This window comes from Protopterus annectens, chromosome 14.part0, assembly GCF_019279795.1.
Source record: "Protopterus annectens isolate FY-2018-M chromosome 14.part0, PAN1.0, whole genome shotgun sequence".
Lineage (NCBI taxonomy): Eukaryota > Metazoa > Chordata > Ceratodontiformes > Protopteridae > Protopterus > Protopterus annectens.
In genome coordinates, this window is record NC_056748.1 from 164,038,845 (window position 1) to 164,053,792 (window position 14,948).

Consider the following 14,948-nt stretch of genomic DNA (forward strand, 5'->3'; position numbering starts at 1 on the left):
TGAAATATATCACATGTTAAAATACAACGTATCAAACCAGAGCCGTGTGCACGCATACAAGTCAATGACAAATGAAATGTACTTGTTAAAAGTATAAAACAAACTCATACAACATCACCTTTTAAACTTTTTAACTTCAATAAACAGGTGATGTTACAGGCTTCATTAAGACCTGGACTAGAGAATGCATTGTCTCAAAACTAGTGGTATATGTTGCTTTGTGCATGTCTTGCACTGCCTATTATATTGGGAAAACGGAACACAGACTCCGTGATAGAGTCTACGAACATACTCATGCGACAGACAAAAACAAAAATGATAATTCCTTGGCCAAACACTCATATTTGAGTGGATGGCACAAGATTTTGTTTAAAGTAATAGATCAAATACATCCTGACAGTAGGGGGGTGTCCTGCCAATTTATTGTTAGAGGAACGTGAATTAGCTTGGCAACTAAGACTTAATGCATTCTCTTGTCCAGGTCTTAATGAAGCCTGTAACATCACCTGTTTATTGAAGTTAAAAAGTTTAAAAAGGTGATGTTGTATGAGTTTATTTTATACTTTTAACAAGTACATTTAGTTTGTCATTGACTTGTATGCGTGCACACGGCTCTGGTTTGATATGTTATATTTTAACATGTGATATATTTCAGCATGTGATGCTTTTAGTATTTAAGTATGACTTGTAAGTTTTTATACTTTTTTATCTGAAGAAGTTGCTGTATTGGCAGCAATGAAAAGCACTTCATATTAAACAGTATTACGTAGTTTTGGGCTTCTGATCTTGTTTGTTTTGAAACTATGGAAGAGATATAGGCTCATTTGCAGCACTTTCCCCACCCCTGGAATAGATTTCAGTGCAAATCAAGCAGTGTGATACAGTATTTTCCATCAAATAGGAACTGGATGTTTGGGTCGGTATTCACAAATTCACCCCTGGCTTTACTGGCCCAGCCTTCCTTAAAAAAGGAAGTATAGCGTAAGGATGGGTATTGGCAAGAGGTAAACAGTCTCAAGACTTAGTTGCCTTGTATTCCTTAAGATTACTATGATTCTGTGGTCATGTTAGGTTTCTGGAAGTTTTAAAAGAAATTATTTTATAAACAATAAGTCCATAACCCCAGGTGATTTCAACTACCCTGTCATAAATAGGACCACCTGTAGCTCTAATGTAGGGTATGCTTAGATGTATCTATAGTTAATAAACAGGAATTCCCTGCACCAAATAGTTATCAAACCCAGTAAAAGCCAAAATATTCTGGATCTGGTTGTCACTAATATTGCCTCTACCAGTTCCTCTCCCCTAGTTTCTCCCTTTCCAGTTAGGTCAGACCATAACTCATGACATTTGCTGTCAAAATCACCATCCTTCCTGTAACCATTGTCTCCATATTTAAGGACTTGAAAGGGGTGACTCTTATATAATTACATGATGAAACCTCTAAATTTGACATCACTAATGCTGACACTGGCATAGCATCCAACTTCATTAAGGTGTTTTATGAGTTTTATGCCCACTTAGACAAATCCATAGATCTAGCAATCCCAACTAGAGCCAAATACAATGGAAAATTAAAAACACCAACCTGGAGGGTCAACTAACATACACTTTATAATGATTAAAAAAAACTGTTGTAGGGCAGGATCTCCTCAGAATGAGGATAGTATGCAAATATTGCTAAGAAAATGAAAGCATTATAGGACTAGTAAATGAACACATGAAAGGACATTAACTTCTGAAGCAAAGGATAACTACAAATCCTTATTTAGTTATGTTAGAAAACTAATGAATAATACTCAACATTGCCATTAACTTCTTAATGAGACCACCAAACTGAACCAATTGACATCACAAATGTACTAGCAAGTGAAATCTTTGTAAATGTTACCCACAAAGTCGGTATTCCAACACCACTCATTTCAGATATCCTCGCCTCCTTATCAATACTAAATAAATTCTTCAAGTGTTACCTAAAACCAAAAAACACTATATGGGTCCTGATAACATACATGAATGCTTATTAAACAGCATCAAAAAAGCTCTCTCTGAACCTTTCCTTAAATTATTTAACCCAAGCCAAACCACAGGCCGTGTACCCAAATCCTACTGCATTGCTGTGGAGATGCCCTACTACTGACCCTGGAAATTTCAGACCAGTCAGACTTATGAGTCTAATTTGTAAAGTGATGGGGTATAATATTAAATATCTCCTTAACCTTGACCCCCAGTATTGTGGCTTCATCAAAGGGTGATCAGACCTGTTGACCCTTATAAATGTCTGCAGGAGGGTTGCACAAACTGTTGACAGTGGTTCTGCTGTTCATACAGTTTATCTTAGTCTGGCTAAAACATTGCCTCGTGCTGAAATTGTAAGGAAACAATCATTCTTAAACATACATCCTTGTGTAGTAAGATTGATTGCAATTTGGCTGAAAGCTACAACCCAGATAGCTCATGGTAGGTGCCACTTCAAATAGTGTGAAGCTAATCAGCAGAGTGCACCAGGGGCCAGGGGTCTGTGTTAGGTTCTTTCCTGTTTGGCATCTACTTCTCTGATCTCAAAAATGCTTACCAGGAGCCTTGGTTAACCAAATTTGTAGATAACTGCAAACTGGTTCTTATTGTGGTGAAACCCTTCAGATATCTGCATCCTTCAGAAAAAAGCTTACATTAATTAATACCTGGTATATGGAAAATAGACTTAAATTGAGTGCTAAAAAAGTATTGTATTGTTTCTTTTGAAAAACAGAAGTTATCCACAACAGACAATGCAGATAACACATCCTTACAAAAGAAAAAGGTAATCAGTAACCAAAGCACTTGGGTCGACAGCTGCATCTCCTTCAGTCATTACAGAACAGCTGTTGTTAAGGAATCATTTTAATTAGCAGAACTAGTCAAAGTAAAAGTAAACTTTATTGTCTTGTAGAACGATACACGTAGCCTAAATGAAATTTCATGCATCAGCTCACTTCTTGAGATTACAAAGGAAAGTGAAACAGCACATACAAGTAAACAAATAAACATAACTGACAAATACAGTACTACTCCCAATACATGCAAGAAAGAGCAGAGACATTTGCCAACACTCATATATGAAAAGAATACCCTCCCCTGAGTTAAATTATCTACCCTATTTAAAGTAATACAAAACACACTACAGACTGAAATGCCTACGCCATTTGTCTAATATTGCACTTGAGTGAGTTAAATAACACTGATTATGGATATAATAAATAAATATTGCACTTATTTGGAATATATGTAAGTATATATTGAACAAATAAATAAAAATTGACTTATGTGCCAGACCCCTGGTACTAGTGCCTGAGTTCAGAAGTCTAATCACTGTAGGGTAGAAACTGTTACTGAATCTTGTAGTTCTGCAGCTGATGCTGCGATATCTCCTGCCCAACGCCAGATGCTTAAACAGTCCATGAGCAGGATGCGTGTTGTTCTGTATTACTTTAGTGGCCTTTCAGATGCATCTTGTAGAATAAAGATGTTGTATCGATGGAAGTTTGGAACCTGTTACCTTCTCTGCAACCCTTTTTGTAACTGTGCAGCTTCCAAACCACACTGTGAAGTTGCAGGTGAGGATGCTCTCTATTGTACCTCTGTAGAATGTGGAAAAGCTTTTTTCAGCCTTCTTAAAAAGTGGCGGCATTGGTGCACTTTCTTGACCTGTTGACTGGTGTTTTCCGACCAATATCCTCTGATGTGTACACCCAGGAATTTCATACTCTTAACCCTCTCCACACTCTCACCACTGATCCTGAGCACTGGGTGGTTTGTTCTCCTTTTTCCTGAAGTCGATGATAATCTCTTTGGTCTTGCTTACATTCAGGTCAAGGTTGTTCCCCTCGCACCAACTGATAGATTCCATCTCCTCTCTGTACGCCCTTTCATCCTCCTTTGTGATGAACCCCACGACCGTGGTGTCATCAGCAAACCTGATGATATGGTTGGACTTGTACTTAGCATAGTAGTCATGGGTCAGGATGGTGACTAACAGTATGCTTAGAATACATCCCTGTGGAACTCCAGTGTTAATTGTGATGAACTTTTGATGTGTTCTTACCTGAACACACCCTCTGTGGTCTCTCAATCAGGGAGTCCAGGATCCAGTTACAGAGATGTCTACTGATTCCTAAATGTGCCACTTTTTCTATCTGGTGCATTGGTATCACCATATTAAATGTAAAGCTGAGGTCTATGAACAGCATCATTGCATAGTTGTCTTTGTCCTCTAAATGCTCAGGGGAGATATGTAGTGCTACTGATATAGCATCAGCCATGGAATGGTTAGCTCCATATGCAAACAGCAGAGGGTCAAAATCAGGAGGTAGGCGTGATGAAAGATGCTTTTTGATCAGCTGCTCAAATCATTTCATAACAGTGTATGCCAGAGTGGCTGGTCTGTAGTCATTAGGGCTGGAGGGAGTGGTTTTCTTAGGTAGTGGGATGATGTTAGTTTCCTTGTAACATGAGGGTACTTTCACCATGGCAAGAGAGGTGTTAAATATTTCCTTGAGCACTGTGCATAGTTGATCAGCACAGCCTTTTAACACCTTGCCCAGTATGTTGTCTGGTCCAGCAGCCTTCCTGTGGTTCACTCTCCTTAGCTGTCTTCTTACCTCCTCTGTGCTGAGGCTGAGTACTGCATCCTTCTCATCAGTGGGTGGCTTTAGTGCCAACCTGTTGTTTCTTTCCTCAAATCTACCAAAGAAGATGTTCAAACTGTCCATGAATTCTATGCTGTCTTCACACTGTGCTGACCTGATTTTGTAGTCAGTGATCTCCTGTATGCCTTGCCATAGTCTCCTTGCATCCTTCATGTCATCAAAGTGGCTCTGCACCTTTCTGCCGTACTCCCTCTTTGCCTCCTTTATACCCCTCCTCAGATTGCCTCTTGCTTTCCTTAGGGCTGCTTTGTCCTTAGCCCTGTAAGCTGTGTTTCTCTCCTTCAGAAGCTCATATACCTCAGGGGTGAGCCATGGCCTCTGGCTAGCTCTTATAGTGATACTCTTGATATTTGTTACCCCATCAATACAGTTTGAAATGTATGCCATCACTACGTCAGTGTATGCCATCATTACCTCAGTGTATATTCATCAAAGTTCAGATGCTGATTCACTGTGTCTGCCTCCTTGAACATATCCCAGTTGGGTCTTTTAAAGTAGTCTTGGAGGGCCTCCATAGCCCCCTCGGGCCAGACCCTGGTTTGCTTCTTTTTGTGTTTCTCTCAAACCAGTGCAGGTTTGTAAGCAGGTGACAGCAAGATGGTATAATGGTCACACTTTCCCATTTGTGGAAGTTGCACTGCCTTATAAGCTTTCTTCCAGTTTATGTACACCTTGTCCAGGATATTATCACCCCTTGTAGGAACTTCCACATACTGATGGTAGTGTGGGAGTACTTCTTTCAGATCTGCTTTATTAAAGTCGCCAGCTGCTGCATGTACAACATCAGGATATTTGCTCTGCACTTCACCCATGTGATTGCATAGCTTATTTAGAGCCTTAGTGATATTAACAATAGGTAGGATATACACCACTGTTGCACTAACCCCATTCAGCTCCCTGGGCAAGTAAATTGGTCAGCATTTAATGGACAGGAACTCTAGTTCTCACAGTGGTGTGATAGCATGATTTTACAGTTGTTGCTCCATGTTTTGTTAACACAGATGCAGACTCCACCTCCTCTGGCCTTTCCACACAGTGTATGTTTTCATTCTGCACGAAAAACATAAAATTATCTAAGTTTACTGCACTATCATTAATCTAGTCATGTAGCCACATCTCAGTAATCAAAAATAAACAAGTATTTCTCACCTTGGTCTTGTTGGAGAGTTCTAGTCTCAAGTAGTCCATCTTCCTATCCAGCGATCTCACATTAGCTAGTAGTATAATTGGTACCACAGGCGTGTAGGGGGTTGCTTTTAACTTTACATCAGTACCTGCTCTGCAACCTCTTTTCCTTGTTCTCTCACAATTCTTTCTCGTTTTTCTTGTCCATCATATTCCAGAAACCTGTTCAACAGTTTCAGACACTTTAGTGTGTGAAGAGTTAAAATACCCAGCTGTTGTAGTTCTGTGCAAGAAGTAGCCCCCGATACTCTGCAGACATCGAGGCATCCAACCTGCAACACGTAGATGTTGACTGTTTAATTTCTAGTAACTTCTGTCTAATATAAGTTCTTGTACCTTTAACTGGAAGTGCAGAAACTGATAGTAAGCAAAGATGTTTCATCTTACTCCAGGGATGTTACTGTCCTTCTATATTCAGCATTGGTCAGACCCATTATAGAGTACAACACTTCATTCAGTTTGTATCTCACATGACTTCTCAACAAATTTGAAAAGCCTCAGAGGTTCCTAACAAAAAAGATCTTTGGTCTTAAGAACCTTAGCTATCAGGGCAGACAGACTGCCGTGTGCCTGCACATTGACACTTACAGATCCCCCCATCAGGAGTCTGTATCTCGTTTGGTGTGCCATTAGAGAATTTGTGGTCCTTCACCTTCTATATCAAGGTAAGAGAAACTGCTAATACTGGAACCAGAGACCTGAACCTTCATCAGCATTTAAATAGAATGTGACAGAGAATGAAAGAGAGAGAGATTTATTACCCAGTACCTCCTCCTCCTCATAACGAAACTTCCTCATATTAAACCTGTATGATTGGATCAGTCCTCTTAAATGTATCCTTGAGAAAGAAGGTAAAGCTTGATGGTGGGTATTGGCAAGCTGTTCATGGTTATTAGATTAAAATAGCTTTCAAACTTCTATTAATCTTATGAATCATATGATAAAATATGATATATTGGCCTCCATCAAAACTCCCTGCGGTGTATTTCCATACCAATACACAGACTTACCATATTAAATAAATAAGTAACAGGGCATGACCAGCTAGGCAGTGTGCATTTATGTTGGAGACTTGAAATGAGGAGTTCTCTGGGTATTGCAGTGCAAAACCATAAAAAATAGGTTCAATTAATATACACAATTCTCACACCAGTACAGAACAGCAGTTACAAAGCATGTCATTAATTATTGTGTCATTCAGCACAGATGCATGCAAGAATAGAGAGAGTAAAAATGCCTAAATGTTAATTGTTGTGCAGAACAAAATATGCATCTCATTATATTTTTTTCAGACAATCTGTGTTTCGGAGGACAATAGAGTTTTGCAATGCAGTCAGTATACTTTGCTGGTATGCAGTTTAAGAATGACTGATGAGGTAGAAATATGTGCTCCAGGATGAAGACCAAGATGGCAAAGGGTGCGTATCATTTCACCTAAACTCATTTCACCGACAAGTAGTACAATAAGGCACGTCAAAGGTATATGTCCTTTTCCCCACTGTAGTGCGATCCTGGTGTTAGTATATATAGTTAAGGGGGGTGTGGGGGGCACATCCCCCACATGGGGGTGTGTGGGTGGCGTAGCCTCCCAGCTAGTTGGCTTTTACCAACTAATGTTAAACAAAACCAGACAACATAAAACCAAAATAAGTTGGGGGGCTATACCCCCCACCCCCCCTCCCCAACTACATATACTAACACCAGGATCACACTACAGTGGGGAAAAGGACATATACCTTTGACTTGCCTTATTGTACTACTTGTCAGTGAAGTGAGTTTTAGGTGAAATGAGTTTTAGGTGAAATGAGTTTTAAGTGAAGTGAGTTTTAGGTGATTTGGTTTCTGTGAAATGAGTTTAGATGAACTGAATTTTAAGTGAAGTGATACGTACCCGATGGCAAAGCATGGCAAAAGGCATTGATTACCACCTGGCACACTTTTATTATTTTTTGTGACACAATAAAGCAGCATCTCTTAATACATTTTTGTAACACAATAAAGTATTTTGCAAAAATAAGCTGCTTGAAAAAGAGCATCCTGTGAAGGTCAGGCTGATTCTCCTCAGAATTGTTGACTGTATTGGAATAAATCTAATGTGAACAGAGTAAGTGGCTAACCTGCCATTACCTGTAAGTCTGTAGCTTCATTCACTTAAATTGACTTACATTAAAGCTTTTTCATTGGTTCGTTATTACAGGTGTAGTAATGGACAGGTTTACTAAGATTTTTGCATTCAGGCTAACAACCCTCTGCACATTCGCAAGATCACATGTCCAAGCTAAAAGGCTAACTGATAAGACACCATATGCATAGGGTTCTATATTCAGATGTCATCAAACGGCATTCACTTTACTTGCGGCAGTGTGCTAAGAAATGTATATAGACTTTAAAGCTGTGGCATAATTAAGTGAATTAAACCTTTTACTCAGTGATTTGAAGAAGCTGCCTCCTCCTTCTCTTCGAGTACATATACACTCATTTTAAACACCACCACCATCTTCTCTTACCATAGACTATCTTGCCAATGGTTGAATTATAGTGTTTTACTGTGTTTCATGCAATCCTGACAGAAAAAAAGACTGTTTGCCACACACACACATGTTTTTCTCCATGAATACCTGTCTGGAGGAGGGAAAGTCTGAATGTCAGAGAGTAAGATTTGGTGTTCAGAATTGTCTGGGTAGGTGGGATTCACATTTAGCATAAGGATAAGAATTTTGCATAGGAAATAAGAAATAAGTTAAGATAGGATATGAGATAATTAGGACGGGAGGAGAATAGTGATTTGGTATTTAAGATATTTGGAAGTCTGGTCGCTTGGAACGGGTGATTGAGAAGGGACTCAAGTTTCAGTTGCTAGCACTCAAGCGATGAACTACCACATAAGGTACAATAGGTTCACAGGTGCTTTCTAGGCGATTGATCTTTGAGCATCTTAAGAAGTCCAGCCCTGTATTCTCATGATAATTATTTCTTATATTTTGTAATAAGATTATCCAAAGATGGGCTGTACAATTATAATGTTAGGGTAGTCGCATGATTCCTGTACCCTTGAGGGCTATTGGTGCTAAACTGGGGTGAATTTCTGGTTACCCATTCATTCATCCAAATTACATTTGACTAGAGTAATTGAAGTATTCTGCTTTATGGGGAGGGGAATCCAGTTCCATAGAAGTGGTATTCCCTGAGATATGTACCTGTCCCTCCAGTATGTTCTGTTAATCATGCAAACGAGATTGAGGTCCGTTCAATAGATGTTTCTGATATCATTTAACTTCTGAATGTGTAATGGGTTTGACAGAACAGGGTCTGTTGTGGCTCTATACATGAGGCAGAGGTCACAGCTCAGTCAGCTGCTTGATACCAAGAAGAGAGAGAAGGCTTTAAGATTGAAGGGGTTTTGAATTTAGTCAGGTCGTCACTTACTTTTAGTGGAATAACCTTTTCATATTCTCTGAATATTGAGATATTGGAGGATGCTTCTGGCTTCAGCCTTAAGGTGAATGTGACTGACTTGTGGACTAATTTGACCAGAGACGAGGTTGCAATAGGTGGGACAGAGCTGTCCTATATTAGTAAGGACCAAGTCCAGGGTTATATCACCCCTTGTTGAGGTGTGGACTAACTGACCCAGGGAGTTGGTACTTATGAAGTGTAGAAATCTCTGAGCATACATGCCTGAGGATGTATACTTTTCCCAGTTTATGCAGTGGTAGTTGTATTCCCCTAGGAGAATGGTGTTTGGCCTAATAAAGGAGGATTTCATACTGGATGGGTAGATGGTATAGGCCATGAGAGTGGTCTGTAGTTAGCTATATGTGACAAAGGGTTTTGTTTATAATAAGCTGGACGTGGAGGAGTTCCAGGTCATTATCTTGTCTAATGAGTCTGAAGGTGAGATTTTCTTTTAAGATTATATAGACACACCCACTTTTAGGACATATTTCTAAATGTGGTGGGCTTGTACAAGTGAAAGGCATCAAAGCCCTCCACTGATGGAGTGATTTCACTGATCTTGAAGTGGGTCTCTGTGACAGTGCATATGTCTACATTTTCCATGGTACTGCTTGTAGGGAACATTGAGCAGCAATACTTTAATGTTGATCTGATTCTGTTTAGTTAAGTTGGAAGTTTTAAAAGATTGGTTTGTTTTAAAAATAGCAGTGCAACAGGAGTTGTTTTACTTTTAAGGAAGGTAAGTGTCTTTTTCTTCCTTGTTTTAAGGTAGGTAGTGCAGCATTTGCAAATAGTGGGCGTTAGTGGGGTGAGGTCTTCCAGAAGGAGAGAGAGGATGGAGTGCATAGTGGCAAGCTGTAGGCAGTTAGAGGGTATCATTAGAGTAGGTAACTGCAGTTAAATGGGGGATGTGGTACATTAATTTAATTACAGCATGCAGGAGAAAAGTTTGGGGTTTAAGTTAGTCAAGGAGATTTGGAGTCTAGAGCATTTCTTTCCGGGCCTCAGCTGAAAATTGGCTTTGTTCCAAGTCAGACTTTCCTGGTAAAAAATAAAAAAATTTATAAAAGAAAATACATCCCCCAGACACAGTTTCTTATGTTTCCTGAAGTGTTATGGTGCTAGTCTTAGCTTGGCAGAAAGGGGATAGACAGTGAGGATTAGTTATTACTTCTATCTACTGGTGTCACTGAGAAGGCTCTCCTCTTAGTTCTTCCACTTTTCACCTAGCAGTTTCCCCTTTTCCTGAAGTTAGGATGATTAACAAGTTCCATTCACTGATGGAGAACCTAATGTAGGCAAGATTATGATGGTTTCTCCTGTGGCAATTGCTGGACGTGCATCTCTGTAGGTAAGTGGTACGGTACAGGCTAGCCACAGAGGTTTTTGGTTAAGTGACATTTTTCATGGGTCTTGATGGCTAATCTTTCTCTTCCTGAGCTTAGCGGTTACACTGTGTAAGTTTACTGGTTAGGGCAGGTGGGTCAGCTGGCAAGAAACCATAGCTCCATTCATGTTTGCCTTGTCAGTGATGTTTGGTGGAGGAATGTGAAGGTACTGATATCTAGTTGTCAAAAAGCACTGGGTTTGTTGCTAAGGGAGACGCTAATTGACATTAATGGCTGCCATTGGCTGTCACAGCAGCCTGGGAGGGACAAGGATAGACATGTGACCCATGAGGTTAGAGAGTCTGGCCGTCCTGGTGTAAATTCTGGCAATGTGAAGTTTATATTCAACTTTCTTTCCACATATCTAATGTCAAAGATTCTGTGTGATAGTTAGCGGTATTAAAGTCAAAGAATGAAAGAGGAAGAATGAGGAACTTCCTCGCATGCTTCATATTACCAGAAATCAGATTTTCTGTTAATGAGTTGACAGCTTTAAGGACATTAAACTGTCTTAATAAAAAATGCGGGGAAGAGATTGTGTACAGAGCAGTGAGGGCTGACATGGACAAGGTTGATTGCTGGTGACAGGAATGTACTGGTGTTTTGGTATTTAAATATTAAGAAGGAGGGTGTGACTTCATTTGATGTGGTTTTGATACAGGAATCACAACGTCAAGGCATTGTGGGTGACAGGTATTCACCTCAGTCTTTTCTGACTGTTAGGGCATATAATTTAGCTTCTTAAAGCAAGTTAATCTGAAATTATTAAAAGACAGGGTGGGTGGATTTGGGGTGCTTTTAAATATTATATTTAATTTATCATGCAGTGTTATATGTCTTGTTTGTTCAGATTTCTTTCTTTGTTTGCAGGTTGAATGACTGGTGGATATCACATGGCATTCTTATATTGTCTGGGCAGCTAACTGAGACACTTTTTGACCTGGAGGAGTTTTCTTGGGCTTTGTTCCAAGTCAATGAGACGTATGGTTGCAGGGAATGCATTGAGGTCTGCTTTTTGTCGAGTATGAATAATGTTCTGTTGAAGTCCAAATATAATTGCAATACACTTGGGAGGTAGCTATTTGGGAGTAATTCTGAAGAGAAGATTATTAAATGGGATAATTACGGATTTGTTGATTCTTCAGCAGAAGTGCCCAAGGGTAATAGTTATTTGGGCTGCTATTATTCCTAGGCTATAATAGCAAGATGTGGTTAAGGAAGCTGCCACTGAAGCAGCAAAAAATTTTATTAACCATAGGATTGTTAGGTTACTTTGTATTAGAACAGTGGGACTTTTGTGATAAGGATCCTGTGTGGTATGAGTTATATGGTACACACCTGAGTGACATTGGGATCAGTTTACTTAATGCCAATATGCCATTTTTGTCTAAATATTTGGCTTCTGGTGTTAGTGTAAGTGGAAGTACTTGGTGTTTGGACATTATAATCAGGGATGAAAGGGGGAACAGTCTGATGAGTTGGAAAGTCTAGTCTGAGTTTGTCCAATGGACCTCCAGCTGGGAGGCAGCCCTTTCCCCTTTCTTTCCTGGGTTGTTGAGGAGTGCGGAGTCAGTGGTTTGAAATGCTGCCCTGATATTGTGTGGTTGATATGAGCAAACTGTGTACATTTACACTGTTAACTTGGTTGTATTAGTAGGTGAGCAGTGTATGAATGTCCCTGCCAGCTGAAGGCTATTTTGTTGAAATGCACTAAACCTTGTAAACATGTTTTATATACCATGTTTTGTCAGCGACATTGGGTGAAATGTACATGGTGTGTTTACTGTGTTATCTGCAGGGAACATGGCTAAATAGGTGTCAGAAACACAAAATACTGGCAATAAATGAAAATTGGGAGAATCCTTACCTCTGGCTACATAAATGCTGAAGTGTTGCTAGGGTCAATTTCTCCAAGTCTTTTGGGTTTCTAATGTCATGAAGGGAATGGGGGCCCCAACTCTAAGTCAGAGTACAATTAAGGTTTATGAAATTCATATTATTTCAGCCTTTGCTGTTAGCCAGGAGTGCTCTTCTCAGCACCCACAATGTGTTCACAATTGGCTTTTTCTGTAATTCATAGAGTTACTTGTATTTGTCGCGTATCTAAACACACCAGTAAATTGTTTTTTATTTGACCCATTGCTCCTACTACTGTTGGAATTGTCTGGGTATTTTTTTCCACATTGCTCTCATTTCTACCTGCAAATCCTAATATTTTATAACTTTGTGTTTCTGTGTACGTAATACATTGTAATCACTAGGTGTAGCAGTTTCAATGATCAATGTCACTTTTGTAATTTTTTCATGGACTATTCCATCTGTTTTTCTTGTATCACTTTTTTCAGCTGTTAGAAATAGGTGATCCCATGTGATGTATACTTTATCATTCTCTATAATGCTTTGTGGCTCCTGCTTCCAGTACTTCTCAGCCACTTCTGTATTGTAAAGTTAGCACAAATGCAGCAGTCTTGCCACATTATTGTACAGTATACAGGCCCCCTTCCATGAGTGTATCACACCCAGCCACAAGATGTGAGACTGCTTCCAATTCTTTTTGCAGAACCTACATTTGTGTGTTTCTCCTGCATGTGTACTGGACTTTGTAAACCGATGTGTACACAGTCCACTATCTTGGGCCGCTAATATTAATCTTTCACCTTTTGGTTTCAGTTCGCCTCTCCTTAACCATTCCTGCACCACACCCTGATCGACATGAAGCTGTTCCAGGAGATCGCGGTACATCCACAATATTTATACCTTTTCACAGTTCTTTCCTTCTTAACTGCTCATTCTCCTTAAATTATTTATTTTCTTTCTTTTGGCATATTTCCCCATCAATACCCATAAGGACGGACCTCCTGGGACTGATATACCATCTACGTGGTGCAAGAACTTGGTAACTCCAAATGATTCTCAGTGTGTAGGTGTCTTTATCCTGTAACTTATTCCTACATTGTTAAAGTACTTGTGAAAACAATCCTCGTCGTCCATGCTAGCAGCCTTACTCCAACCCCCTCCCCATTTTATACCACCTCCTTTGTCTACTCCTTAAGTCCACATTCTGTCCTACACTATCGTACCACTAGGTGGCAGCATGCACCCTCTCTCCTTATCTAAACTGTCTAATTAATCAGACCTGCGCTTCTAGCTTCTCCTGCAAGACTTTGCTCTTTCCCAAAGTTATCATGTAGCTCAGTTTTTTCCAGAGTTGTGGGCTAATGTTAAACTCCAAGCATTTCACTTACCTTTATGTGTAGTGTTGCTCTTTAGCTGAAGTCACTGATTGTTTTTTTTGGTCGCTCAGTTTTCACATCCTGGTTTTCACATCCTGGCTCCACATTCCAACTGCCTTTCCACCTCCCCGCAGCTTACCTTCATTCATTACCTCTGCTCCTCCTCCCCCTCCCTGCCACCTCCCTCCCCCAAGTCTTTAACTAAGAAGTGCTATCTGCGGCTCCATTTTTAAATTGGCCTCCCTGCTCCTCGATTCGATCCTACAGTAAGGCTGCTCGTGTACAAACCAGTAAGCTGAATATTCAGCAGGACTACATTGTTATCCATCCACTGATGCATATATATTTGATACTGCCTGTTATCAGAGGTTGCTGTTAATGCTGTACTTATTCATCGCTTGGAGGGGGAGTTTCCATATTTATCAAGGATATCCACACCTCCAGGTTAGTGGCATTGCACGAAGTATCGGAGACCATCCATGTGCAACTAACAGTGGGCAAGACTGCTTTTCAGTTTATAGCATCCTACAGACCTCCCTCTCAAAGTCAGGAATCCCACTCGGCTTTCCTGAAAACATTGGAGAACATGAAGATCTCTCCGAACACCATTATATTGGGTGACTTCAACTACCCAAACATTGACTGGGAGCACTACTCAAGCCCCAGCACCTTAGCCCAAAGATTCCTGGAAATTATAAACTCAAATGCTATGGAACAACTAGTCACCACTCCCACAAGAGGGGACAACATACTAGACCTGATCATTACCAATATGGGGACTCTATGCTCCACACCAGAAGTATATCCCTCATTGGTAAGATCAGACCATAAATTAATTTCACTGGATGTCCACATCCCGACCCCACCCCCAGCTCAGAAAACCACAGTGAAAAACTTCTCAAAAGCGAACTTCTCACTTCTCAAAACCGAAGTGGAATCCTTCAAGGCCCCATGGGCCAGTGGAAACTACGGCCCAAACTGCAGAATCCTATATCAAT